The 14,230-nt window shown below is 31.7% G+C and overlaps 1 pseudogene; it reads left to right on the top strand.

Annotated features, from left to right (window-relative positions):
- Nucleotides 1-12,013: 12,013 nt before the first annotated feature.
- Nucleotides 12,014-13,309, top strand: LOC125838344 (uncharacterized; annotated as a pseudogene).
- The last annotated feature ends 921 nt before the right edge of the window (nt 13,310-14,230 follow it).

Below are 14,230 nucleotides of genomic sequence, written 5' to 3'. Positions count from 1 at the left end.
CATAATCATACAATCAAGTCATGATTCATGGCATTCATGAGTCATATATCCTCATTTACAACAAGTGTGATCAATAATGCAACATTCCATACAAACATGTATCATAATGAAGCAAAGACAAACATACATTACACAATCATAGAATCACAAACATCACCTACCTCAAAACAAGCTTGAAATCATAAAAAACTTGATCCTTCCCTTTCCAAATTCGTTCCGCTTATTCTTGGTCTACAAACTATCAATATAATACGGGAATGAATAAACAATCACTAATTACCCGAATTACTAACAATTCTAACAACCCTAGATCATACCCATGATCCCAAGTATCCAAACTAGGGATTTTTCCACCCTAGTTTCTAGATCAAAATCCTCCCCCATCGATAATTTTTAATTAGATTACGTTCTACAGTTCGAAAATGGATTCGGGGAGTAAAATCTTACCTTTAACCTCAAGAATGATGGAAAACTGTCAAGAATCGCCTGGGGTTAGTTCCTTAGCTCTAAAAACCAAAAAATATAGAATAAAGACGTTTTGGGGTTTATTTACGACCTTAAGTCGCGTCTGGCCCGCCACAATGACCCTCACCCCACTACAGCGGCCTCGCTAGAGCGACCAAAACTACCGTCAAAGCGGCTTGCACGAAACAGTGAGCTATTTTAATAATTCCAAGACCCCCATTTAACAACACGCCTTTAACCAATGACGCTCATAAAATACCGTGCACGCTAAGATCGATTTCGGAAATTCTACTCACCCGAATTCAATTCCGTATACGGATTCCTTAACGACTTATCTAACTACTCATGTAATCAAAATCATAAATAGATCACCCAATTGCTACTAGATTTATCTAGACTTTAATGACTCCGATTTCGTTCAAATCTAGACTAGGTTGAGAAATTCTAAGTTACTACGAAAAAGTTTTTCGACCCAAAAATTTTCCCCGTTGGATTTTCCATAACGACGGAACCCGGTCGTTACATAAATATTTCTGCTCCTTACAAAAAGTAGAAGCAGAAAATTATTTTTTTTGAAGACTAAAATATCACTTCCATATATACATATATTTACCAATATATTGCTTATCAGTTAATTAGCATATCTCATAAGTTTGGTTAAATTTCATTCAAAAAAATTATTTATTATTTTATATTTTATATAATAATTTTTTATTGTATTTTATGTTTATATATTATTATTTTATATATTATATTCTATATATTATTTTACTTTTTATTTCACGGAATTAGAAATAAAAGTAACAACAATATTTTTGTAGGATTAAAAAATGAAGGGCTTTATTTATTTTTGTGGTGAATTTTTTATATATAGTGGTTTAATTTGTGGAATGATTTTTAAATTTATTTTGCTTGATATTTTTAATTATATTTAAGGCATTATATTAATATTTTATTTAATTATTTGTTTATGTATGTATGTATAATATTGATTGAAAACTCGAATATGAACATTTTAATTTAATTTAAATTAACAAATTTCTAATAGATATTTAAAATAGTTTCTTGTTTGCAACAAATTTTAAGGTGATAGAAAATAAATTGCAATCACAAAAAAATATGAAGAAACATAATTTTATTGATAAACATAGTTCGAGTACAATTTTGTTTCTCTCTTGATACTTCTCTCATAAGATATTTAATTTATCCATTGATTCTTCTCTAATAAGATATTAATCCATGATTCGAGGGTCATTTGTATCGTATTCCTCAAATTAGGATGATTTGAATTTGATCTCCTTATGAATACTCCATGAATTTGCAGAATATGCAAGATGCTTTTTCAAGGGAATATATTACCATTTATATAGGCATGAGCTAGGGTTTAGCGTTGAGTAGCCTCCAAAAATTCTAGTTGAAATTGAACACACATTGTAGAGTCTCAACTCAATTAAACACGCCTTGTAAAGTCCCACAAAATTCCATTGTCTACAAAGGCCCCCTGCTTCAAGGCTTGTCGGAGTGTAGACTTGTTGAAACTCAAAGACGAGACTTGAAGTACTCATTCTTCCATCTTTGCAGTTTTGTGAGATCAGATTTGCAGATTTGATCTGTGAGAGAAGAGATGAAGGGTAGATTTGGTCACACATGGTGTGCCAAGTTGTTTGCAACAAATTTCAAGGTGACAAAATAAATTGCAATCACAAAAAAAATGAAGAAACATAATTTTATTGATAAACATAGTGCTGGTACAATTTTGTTCCTCCTTTTATTCTTCTCCCATAAGATATTTATCTATTGATTCTTCTCTCATAAGATATTTATCCATGATTTGAGGACCTTTTGTGCGTATTTCTCGAACTAGAATGATTTGAATTTGATCTCCTTATGAATATTATATGAATTTAATGAATATTCGCTATGACTTTTCAAGGGAATATAGTGCACTTTATATAGGCATGAATTAGGGTTTAGGGTTGAGTAGCCTCCAAGAATCCTAGTTTGAATTGAACACATCTTATAGAGTCTCAACTCGAATTAAACATGTTTTGTAGAGTCCCACAAAATTTCAATGTCTACATTTCTCTCTATAAACTAATCTTAATATTAAAAGTACATTGATACTTACCTTTTTTCGTAATTTAACTCTCGAAAACACTTTTTAAAAAAGATTAGTCTAACACAATTTATTTATTAAAAGTACTGTTCAAATGAATTAACCAAACAAAAATTATTATTTTTCAAAAATACTTTTTTAAAAAGCTATTTTTTAAAAATACTTTTAAAATAAGCAATTTTTAATAGCAATGTCGAACAGACTCTGAAAACTGTAAACTACAAATTGGCACGTCATTTGCAAATACTAGTTTAGTATACATGCCTTTGCATATAAATTTTGCATTTGTCAAAAATAAATTTTTAGAATACAAGAGAAGAATGAATGAATCAATATAAAAGGAGATGGAGATCAACTTCTTTTTTCATTATTATTTTCCACACTAAGCTAAATCATTTTTATGTCACTCTAGTTGAGAAAATCGTCTATCAAATTAACTTTTCAATAGTTTATGACTCAACTAATTAATCTTTTGTTCCTCAAGATACAATACCAACCGGTACACGCATTTTTCAAGTACTAGAATTGTAAAAAAAAAAAAAAGTAGATTCAACATCTAATTAATAAAAAAGTAAATAACATATATATTACATTGACATAACAGTTGAATTCAAAGTACGTAATTAAGAATTTTTATAATATGCAAAGACTACATATCGAGTTAGTTTTGGAATATGTGTCATCATGACCTCAATTTTGAATCGTGACAAATAGTGTATTTGTGTGTGGTGAGTTTAGGTTAGGTTAGGAGAGGAGAGAAAGTGAAGAGACACTTATATTGTTATGGAAATGAGAGGTAAATGTGGAAATTTTAAAAGATCGAGATCAAAAGGTTTTAATACTTGTTTCCATATATATGTACAGAATTGAAGCTCCAAATCACACGACTATTTAAAGATCCCATTGCTTTGTTTAGGTTACATGTGATACACGACCCTGGATTGGATTGTGATTCCATTCATGGATCGTGGTATTCTTCCCGTGAATTTGCTTACCCAACTTGTGCTCATGATGCTTAGGCCAATGAATGCATCTGCAGACATCACTGCCTATCATGAAAAATTGTAAAGACATATTTTTCAGATATCCTTTCAAATATTCTCATGTGACATTTCCTGGTTAAGCATGCATCATAACACATATTAAAAGCAAAAACGATCTATTCCAAAAATAAAGATGTATTTTTTTTAAAAAAATGAATTGCCTATCAAGTAACAGTTAATTTAACATCACAACAAATAAAAATTATGATCTCATTGGGTTGTTATAGCCTAATATGTTGGTTGTGTATTTACCATCGATCCTTAAAAGTGATCACATTTTTATTTTTCTCAGGTAGCTCTATCAGTGTCCCTGATAGAATGCGTGCGTCCACTCTGAGTCAATGGACCAGGTCCCTTGACTCAACAAGAACAATAACGAAGAGTAAATAATAACAAGAACGCAACACAAACAGTTTACGTGGAAACCTCCTTGCTCAAGGGAGTAAAACCACGACCTGTCACACAGGATTTTCAACTGTTTCCACTAATCTTCCTTAAACAAAAGTGAAACCCAGTTACAACCAAAGTGAGAAAAAGCTATTAATCTCACAATCAAGTAATAACTCTATTACTTGAAGAGCCTAAGCAGATGTCACACTGCCCACTAAGTTATCACCACTAGACAGCTTAGGATTCAACTAAACAACACACAAGTTGCCCACTAAACCACCCACTCTAGATGACTTAGACTTTGACTAAGCAACAAAACGATGTTGCCCACTAAATCAGTTACCCTTAACCGATTTAGACTTTTCAACCAAACACAATATCTGAATCCTTTATAGATTTAGGAACGGATTTACAATATACGTGCAGAAGAAATAATCCTAAGACAACTAAGCTTGCAACTCTATCAAGTCCCTGTTGTTCTTGAGGATGATTCTTCACTTTTGTTAGCCTTTGCAAGAGTTCTTGAGAGTTTTCAGGTTGCAAAAACTTATAAAATGATAGACACAAAATTTAAACTCAACAAAGACGCTTCAGCACTTTATCAGATCCTTTTGTTGAGTATGAGTATTGTTCTTCCTTGAAGATGGCTTTTTCTTTTAAAGCTTGTGAGTTTTTTTTTTTTTTGCCAAAATCTTGAGTTTGTGTATTTTGCAAAGAGATGATATAAATCAACACAAACTCGTTGAAACAATCCTATTGGCTGAGAGTCTGTTGGTGTGAAAAGTTGTGCACCTACCAGCAGCTTTTTCTGACGGACTGTCTTGTCACCTTTTCATATCGCAGTCTTGCAGGGACCAGGTCCCTTGCAAACTTCTTTGTGAACTGTTGAAAAGGCTTGCTAGCTTTCTCTCTTCTTGAAAGGATAATGTTGTTTGTTTATTGTTGTATATATCAGTTACCAACATGGGTTTTAACCACTTAAACAAACAACTCCATCCGCCCTTCCTATTGGTGAAGTACGCTGCACATCTCACCAACCAACCTGACAAGACAACTGTAAAGATAGCTTTACAGCTATGCACCACTTTGAGTTTGGACAGAGGTACTCTTCCAAGGACCAGGTCCCTGAATTTGTGAGGATCATCAAAACACCTAGAATATAACATTTTCCCCCTTTTTGATGAAGACACAGATTATTCATTCATTTCCCTGTCAGCAGTCCCAATAACAAGGATCTGGTTCCTTGTTAGATCGATAAGTTTGTTAAATCATCAAAACTTCATATCAACTTCGAACTAACATCTCATATCAGCTTCGAAGTAACATTTTCCCCCTTTTTGATGATAACATACTTATTCACCAGTTCCCCCTATCAACAAGAACTCTTCGGGTAACTGGAGTTTTATCATTCCCAAAATTTGTCAAATCATCAAAACATCTTGATAGCAGTCCCTATTACAGAGTTGGTCAATGATACTGAGAAAATCTATGTGAACTCTATTAGTCATCATGACTTTGGCTCAAATATTTAGTCTTCCTCCTGTACTATGTTAATCACAAAAATTGTTATATATGTTCTTAGGAGTTGAAGATCTCTTCCATCCCTAAAGTCCACCTCATCACCAGGGACATGAAATTCTATTTTGTTATTTTTCGAGTCCACGCAAGCTTTTCTGTTGTCAAAAGGATCTCCCAAGGATGATAGACACAATCTAGGATGACACAGTCAGCTGGTAACGTAAACATGCATATGCACTCGTACTAGCTCACCATCAACTATTTGAATGAGTTTCTAATTTATTGATTAATTTGTCATTTGCAAACCACAATATTTGCTTAGCTTAGACTGCTTATAGATAGACAACGTAACGACATCAAATTGATGTTAGCTCAAGGAATTTATAAACCTATGATGTAAGGAATGGCATCCTCCTCCTCCACAGAACCACTTTCTTCCTGCCCCTTAGCCAGAAAAACAACTGACAAGTATTGTTGGTTCAACAAATTTAGACTTTTCTACCTTCTCTGAGTAGTAATTATCATGCAATGAGACACAGTTCCATTTACATTATATTGTTTTTTTGGATCGATAGAACTTGTCTCTTTTGAGGCAAATATATATGTTTTGTGTCAAAATTTATACAATAAATAAATAATAGGTAAGATATTATTTATAACTAAATCTCAGGGAACAATACCGTAAATCATACTCTTATAGAATTCATTAATTGCATATATATTATTATTATAACTGAGTAACGGGTTGATGATAATCTCATATTTTTCTGCTATGACTAAACTCTTGATGCCATCTTGTTTTTGTCAATAACTCATACTCTCATCCATATTTGAAGATAGATGGACTTCTGAAGTGGTATTGATTTCTATACGTGAATAAAGTTATTGTTGGTCAGCATTTTGATATTATATTATATTCTACCTTGGAATGCATGGCCACATTAACTATTTTTGTTTGTCTATTCGTTGGAGCATCTACTGGATCAATGGATAAACATTTGTGCCTTAGTGGATAATTAATAACCAAAGGCATTATTGCATTAGCCTTTGTGATGAACGTTTCTGTGAACGTTGGAAAGTTGGCCGTTGTGCCAATGCACGTTAGAGGCATTGGTTAGCCCCTCTCATTATTCAATTCTTAATTCCTCGATTATCCTTGTAACCTATGTAACTCCTAAGACCATTATCTTTACTATTTACTACACCATTATCTTCCTATTCATTGCTAGGAAGACTTCTAGTATAAATAGTGGTGATCTTCATTTGGTTTAGATACAAGAAAATATAGAGTGCATAAGATTTGTCAAAAAGAGATTTCTTATTAGTTGAAGGGACGTGTTTCTTTTGTGGAGCTTTGGACTCAACTCTTGTCCAGAGTTGTTGAGTTATACTTTGTGAAGGCTGTTGTATCCTGGAGGGGACAAGTCAAGAGGACTACTGCTGGACCAGTGAAGAACATTTTCTGCAGTAGACTTGAATCTCCTTAAAGAGAGCGAGATATTCACGCCTCAGTCTGAAGAGATTTATTACTTTATTTTTCTTTTCAATTGTAATATTGTATTTTTTGTTATCTTGTAAGTTTTTCACTAACAGTTACTTCTTATCGGTCATATTTAAAAATTAAATTTGACATTATTTTCACTGACTCACGTCTTACCCATCTGATCATTCTTCACATGTCACCTTCTGACTCATTCACTTGTCGAGTCTGAGTTTTACCCTATACAGAAATGTCACTATGAAACTTATTTTTTTTTCCTCTGTTATTTTTCTTATTCTTAAGAAACTAGTCTTTTTTAGAGAAAATAGTTGAGAAAACTATACAAACTATCCATCAAAAGAAAAATAATTACACATACTTATAAATATCTATAAATTACTAAAGTTACCCATAAGATACAAGTACATTACCTGAATTTCCCCATCCTCTTTCTGACCGAAGTTGTCAACAATTCTAAGTGAAGTGATGTCACAATTTATTTATTTTTGTATTTCCCTTCTTTTTTGTTTTGTTTTGTTTTTTTTATATATAAAACAAATATAATAACTAACAATTTTTACACTAATAATTTTTTAAAAAAAAAACTAAATAACCAAACCACAACAATAAATAATAAAAAAAATGCTACTATATGTCTTTTTTTCTCTTTTGAAAATAAATAAAATTTATATCTAAAATATGACTCTATATATTATGTAGTTATTTTTACAAAATTTAACTTGATAATATAATATAAAAATTAAGTGTAAATTCTATTTGTCATATTTTCATATAGTTTATTCTTTTCTTTTAAAGAAATGAACTTCTCATTTATGATATGTTGGCAATATAATTATATTATATATACTATATGGATATCATAAAGAATTTGTGAGTTTCTTTTAAAAATGAATCGGTTCTTTATGATATATTATTTTTATGTTATATAACATGTTGGTATCATAAATGATCGATGATTTTTCTAAGCGATGAATAATTCCTTCATACTACTAGTATTTAATATATATCACGCGGGTATCATACGTCTCATGAGTGTTTTTCTTTATTTTTAATCAATCAACCAATATCTATGATACCTTGTCAGTATATGAAATATACCATATGCATATCATAGGTGATTAAGCTTTTTAAAAAAATAAAATAATAATGAGCCAAACTTCTATGATATTTTATTGATATATGAAATATGTGAGTCAGTAATCCATGAAATTCGATCACTTTATGATTTATATCATGCAAGTATTATAGATGACTGAGGTATATATATATATTGAAGAAGTGAACCAGTCCTCTATGATACAATGTTAATGTATGATATATACCATATGTGTATCATATATGATTGAATAGTATTTTTTGAAGGAATGAGCCAATCTTCTATGATTCCCTGTTTGTATACAATATATATCATGTGGGCATCAAGGTATACTGCAACAATATACTTTCACTATTACTGATTTAGTATACTATATGCTAAGCCAAGTTATTTTTTATTATTGATATTGAAAAGAATAAAGATATACTATAATTAACTAGTTTTTGAATTTTAAACTCTTTTTTATAAGGAGGTGTTTGGATAAGACAAAAAGTATTTTTAAGAACTTACTTTAAGGTCAAAATAATAGAAAAATAATCTAAAAATCAAAAGTATGACCAACATATGAGTTTCATCTTATTGGCTACTTTTAAAAGCTAATCCAAACACCTATATCAGTTATTTACATTGATATAGAAAAAAAGAGGACAAAGATAAGATTAAAAACAAAACAAAAGGCAAAAGATGCGTAGAATTTGATTATGAGAAAATGAAAATAAAGAAAGAAATAATCTTACATTGATATAGAAAAGAAGAGGACAAAGATAAGATTAAAAACAAAACAAAAGGCAAAAGATGCGTAGAATTAGATTATGAGAAAATGAAAAGAAAGAAAGAAATAATCTTAGAAAGGAGAAAAAGAAAGATACCGTCAAATCTTGTAATATCAATTATTGGTTATAACGACATTTCATTATAACGATCCGATTTCTCCAAAATTGTTTATTCCTATTATATTTAACTTCTCTATAACAACATTCTATCTATAACAGCAACATTCATCATAACAATACACTTTTTTTTTTGTAAAATTACTCCCATATAATATTCATACTCAAATATTGTCTAATAATATTTTGTAAGAAATATATTATGTCTAAATAAAATATTAATAATAATTACTTAATTTCATGCATATAGTAAATTTCAAGTACAAATATAAAAACTGAAAAACATTGTATCTAAATGGTATCCATCAATTATAATCATAACTTCACGACAAAAGGCTATTGATATTTTATTTTACATTCATGCTCTTCTAATTTTACATACTTTTATTTATAACAGCTAAATCAGATTTAAACATCAAAGCCTACATACATATATAACACCACCTCATCGTAACATCTATAAAACTTACACATAAACCTGCCATTATGGAGAGGTTTGGTTGTACAAGTTATACTTTAAGTGAATGAATATTTGCTATGTATTTTTTATTGTATATAAACAAACAAATAAAAAAGAACAAAACAGTAAATGAAATTAGATTTATCAAGGAAATCTTTTTTAATTAAATTAGAAAACAACAAGAAATAAATTAAATGAAAAAAAAAGAGAGGAGATTTATCGATATCAAATTCGTAAAAAAAAAAACAAATTCTTACTGACTACAAGAAAGTATGAATTTAGCAACAACTTTTTAGCAATAACTATATTGTTATTGCCTTATATCAATAAATTGCAACAACTTGATTTGATTGTTGATATTTCTTGTAATTTTTAACCACAATATTTTAATTGTTGCCATATATTTTGATATTGTTGTTATATTCTATTTTTAATATAATAAATCTCAAATATAAGAAAATTGCAACAATATTTTTGCAACAACCATAATACTGTTGCCTAATTTAAATAAATTGCAACAATTTAATTAATTTATTGCTATCCTGTAGAATATTTGGCAACAATTTTTTTTTTTTATTGGTAATGTACTTAACTTTGCGATAACTTATACAGGTTGTGCTCTGGTTTAATTTTCTTTTTCAATTTACCGCCAAAACAGAGCGCAGTCTTCTAATTTTCACCAAAATAACTCAGGGAAGTTCCCCAAATTTTAGCGGCCGGTTTAGTTTTTCCTGAAATGAAAGCTAGGTTCTTCAAAGAAAGCTAGGTTATGGGTAGTATCTGGTATGTTTTCTATTTACTTATTTAGTCACTTTTCATAAAGTTTGGTGAATTTTTGCCTATGATTATCTTATGATTTTAGTTTCTTTGATTATCGTCTTCTTGGGTATGAACCATTACAGCTTAAATTTACATAGTGAGACCAATATACAATTGTTTTGAACCTCTTTCTGCACTTTTGATAATTTTCCTTCGCATTCAATTATGGTTATGTTAAATTTTGGTTAATTATGTTAAACTTTGAGTCTTTTTTGTTTATCTGAGCATTGTTGGTTAAGTCTTTGCTGGGTGTTTGTCAAATTTCCATCTTACTATCTTGAGTTAAAGTGTTAGTTGGATCAATAGTGTGTAAAGCTATATTGTGTTTTCTTGAATATTCCTAATTGGGGTTATTAACTGACTGATTAAGAAGTCTTTTGTTTATGCGTACATATGTTTGTGTTTGTTCAAGTCTTCTTTTTTCTTTTGAATAATTGTAAATTCTATTAGTGATAAATGGATCAGTATTGCAAATTTTTTTGTGGTTTCTGACTACATTGAGCTTTTTTCCTAATTTTAAAATTGACATCCTAGATAGTAATGACTTGAATATTGGGGTTTATTTTGAGGAAGAGTTGATCGGATGATTGTATCTTGTTTGGGAGCTAGCTACATTAGATTTATGATTATATTTGGTGAAGTCAATTATATCCATTTCAACTTTTTCGTCAAATATCAATCGGAAATGTTTGTTTTCCATTGACAAGTTAAATTGGCTTATAAGCTTTACCAAAATTCTCTGGCAATCTGAAAATCCATACTGATTTATGGGTAAGCTAGTTTTGTTCTATTAGTAAGTATCTTTTATTCCTTGAGTAGTGGATCTACCGGAATCAACTTCTCTACCTCTAAAGTAGAGGTAAGGTATGTCTACATTCTATCCTCCCAAACTCCGCTTTGTGAGCTTATATTGAGTATGTTGTTATTGTTGTTGTAGGCAATTAAGATTATATTTTATTCTCAAACATTCGTATTAGTTTGTGAATCCTTCGAGGAAAGCAGCATGAATTAAAATAAAAATGGGCATTCTAAACGCATACCTTAGAGGGTCATAGAGAAACTAGTGCTTGGTGACTCAAGAGAGTTGGGGAAGTTGCAGGTCATCATTAATGGAGACCAAAAAGACTGAAATGTTATGAAAGAGTGGGTCGGACAATTGATCTCAAGGTACATTAACTGTTTGTTAAAATTACCAAAAGAGAAAATGTCTAGCTTTCATGAGGCACTCATTTAACCCAATAACTCTTTTCAAATAAAGAGCAGTCTAATTATGATTTATGATGTGCTTGAAGGAGTTGGCATAAGAAAAATAGATGACTCTGACCAAGATTTGAACTAAGGATGCTTTGCAATCATAGCTAATTTGTTGAGAGAATTCACGAACTATATTAAGTATGCCATAGAGTGAGGGAAAAAGGTCACAATAAGGTACGATAATGAAGGTTTGCCGGGTTTTTATCCGAAACTCAACTATATTAGGGAAGGAGAGTGGGTGTGAGCTCATGTGCCGCAAACTGTTTGTACAGGATAACTCTAGCCACCAAGGATAGAAAATATGAAAAGAAACCGCTTAGTGTTTTTGTCTCTGTTGGTATTTAAACTTGAAATGGATAATGACAGTAAACTTCATCGAATCAGCTGATCGTTGCGTGTAGATACCTTTCTTCTTTCTCCAATTTAGGGTTTCGTGTTCCCAGGTTTTCCTATTTTTTTAGGGTTTAATTTGGTTTGATAGCTCATTTTTGGGTTTAAAATGGCTGATGCATTTGAAGAGGATGCTGAGAATACTATTTCAATTGGAGAGTTTCTCCAAGATCTCGAAGAGCACGAACTGGAGGAAGATTTGGTCTTAGGTGGTGATGAAGGCAAGGAGTGCACCTATAGTAAAGGTTATATGAAGAGACATGCTATTTTTTCTTGTTTGACATGCACACCAGATGGGAATGTTGGAGTATGCACATCTTGTAGCCTCTCTTGCCATGATGCTCATGAGATTTTGGAACTTTGGACGAAGAGAAACTTCAGGTGTGACTATGGAAATTCAAAGTTCAGGGAGTTCTTCTGCAAGCTTGATGCTAGCAAAGATGTTGAAAACACGAAGAATACATATAATCACAATTTCAAAGGTTCATACTGCACATGTGGCTGGCCATATCCTGATCCTGATGTTGAAGACCAATTGGAGAATCTCCAATGCTGCATCTGTGAGGACTGGTTTCATGAGGAGCATCTTGGTCTTGAGTCCTCTGATATGGTTCCAAGGGATGACAAAGGGGAGCCTCAATTTGAGGATTTTATCTGCCAAGGGTGCGCAACTGTTTGTTCTTTTTTAAAGCTATATCCTGATTCTATCTTTGCACCAGTCCAGCAGCAGACTACTACGAATTCCTAAGGGACAAGGAGGTGGTTGAAGATGCACCATTGACTGTGGGATCTTCTAAGGAACTTAACAATGAAAGTTCCTCAGTTGAGACTCCTATAACCGATAATAATCCTAAAGAAGACTGCAACGGAAAGGCTGTTCTTCTTGGAGAAAATGCCACAACAAACACACTCCTTAATCAGTGTAACACAATTGCTGGTCCTAGTACCAAATGTGTTGTTGGACTGAATTTGTTAGAAGCTCCAATTAGCCTTGAGAAAAGCAAGTTGATGTTCCTCTCCAAAAACTGGAGAGAAGACCTCTGTAGGTGTCCACATTGCACAGAATTCTACAAATAGAAAGGTCTTGCCTTCTTACTTGATAAAAAGGATACCATTGCCGAATATGAGAAAATGGCAAAGCAAAGGAGAGTTGAACATGAGCAAGAACAGAGCATTGAGTTGCTTAATAATTTGGGCCATGTCGAGAAAATGGAGACTTTGACTGGTATCGCTGACCTTAAAAGAGGAGATTGGTACCTACCTGGCATCCTTTGATCCATCAAAGCCAGTTACATCTGCTGATGTTCATAAGATTTTTGAGAATCTTGCCCAGAAGCGTTGGCATATGTCTTGAGTTATCTTAAATGTTCAAGAAAGTAGCTCTGCAGCTACACATGTAGTGTAGTTAGTTTTACTGCTCAATGCTCCTTGTAAACTATTCTATTTACAAGGAGAATTCTTAATGTTGCTTTATTACTATCTAACTTTAGCTTATCGTATTGTGTTAGCTATAGTGAAACAATGCGACCATGTTAATTGTTAAGCTCAAAGAACTCCTTTGGGTTAGAAAGTATCTATTGAATAAAATTTTCCTAGTAAAAATAAAAATAAAAATTGAGACCTCATGATGCTTAATCAACTTCATTGACCACTAAGACACACCCTTGAGTGCTTATTGTTTAGGCTTCTTAAGTAGTGAGAATGAGGACATGAGATACTACTCAATTCTATTATGTTCAGGTTTTTCTAGTTCTTATTAGAATGTAAATTCTTGAATAAAGTCAAAGTATATATGGTTCTGGATTGAAAAGATATAACAATATCTTATTGTGATTCATTTTGTGACACTGAATGGTATAATGTGATAATTAGAACTGGCTAGCTGTGTAAGTTTCTTCATTTATGAAATTTTGCTGGCGAGAGGTGTCTTAATTTAGAGCCGGAGCTAGAGAAAAAGTTGTGTATTTGGCAGAACCCAATAGCTTTTGTCAAAACCTTATATTTGTGTTGCGAAATTCACTATATATGAATTTTATTTATCAAAACCTTGTGTAAGATACACTTGTTAGAAAGCAGAATTCATAAACTTAAATTTCTGACTTCACCTCTAGTCTTATTAAGTAAAGCGTTCCTTAACGTGTTTGTTCTTCTATGTCTATAACTTGATATATCAACTTAATTAATTTTTCCAATTGCTTTCATGGAAGGACCGTGGATATGTTGTTGCTTTGACAAGCAAAGAACAATACAGGTTACCGTTAGAACCTGTAATGCATGCCACTATGCCA

Source organism: Solanum verrucosum, unplaced genomic scaffold (assembly GCF_900185275.1).
Source record: "Solanum verrucosum unplaced genomic scaffold, falcon-dt-bn FXZP01000150.1, whole genome shotgun sequence".
Taxonomy (NCBI): domain Eukaryota; kingdom Viridiplantae; phylum Streptophyta; class Magnoliopsida; order Solanales; family Solanaceae; genus Solanum; species Solanum verrucosum.
This window is presented reverse-complemented; position numbering and strand designations above follow the sequence as displayed.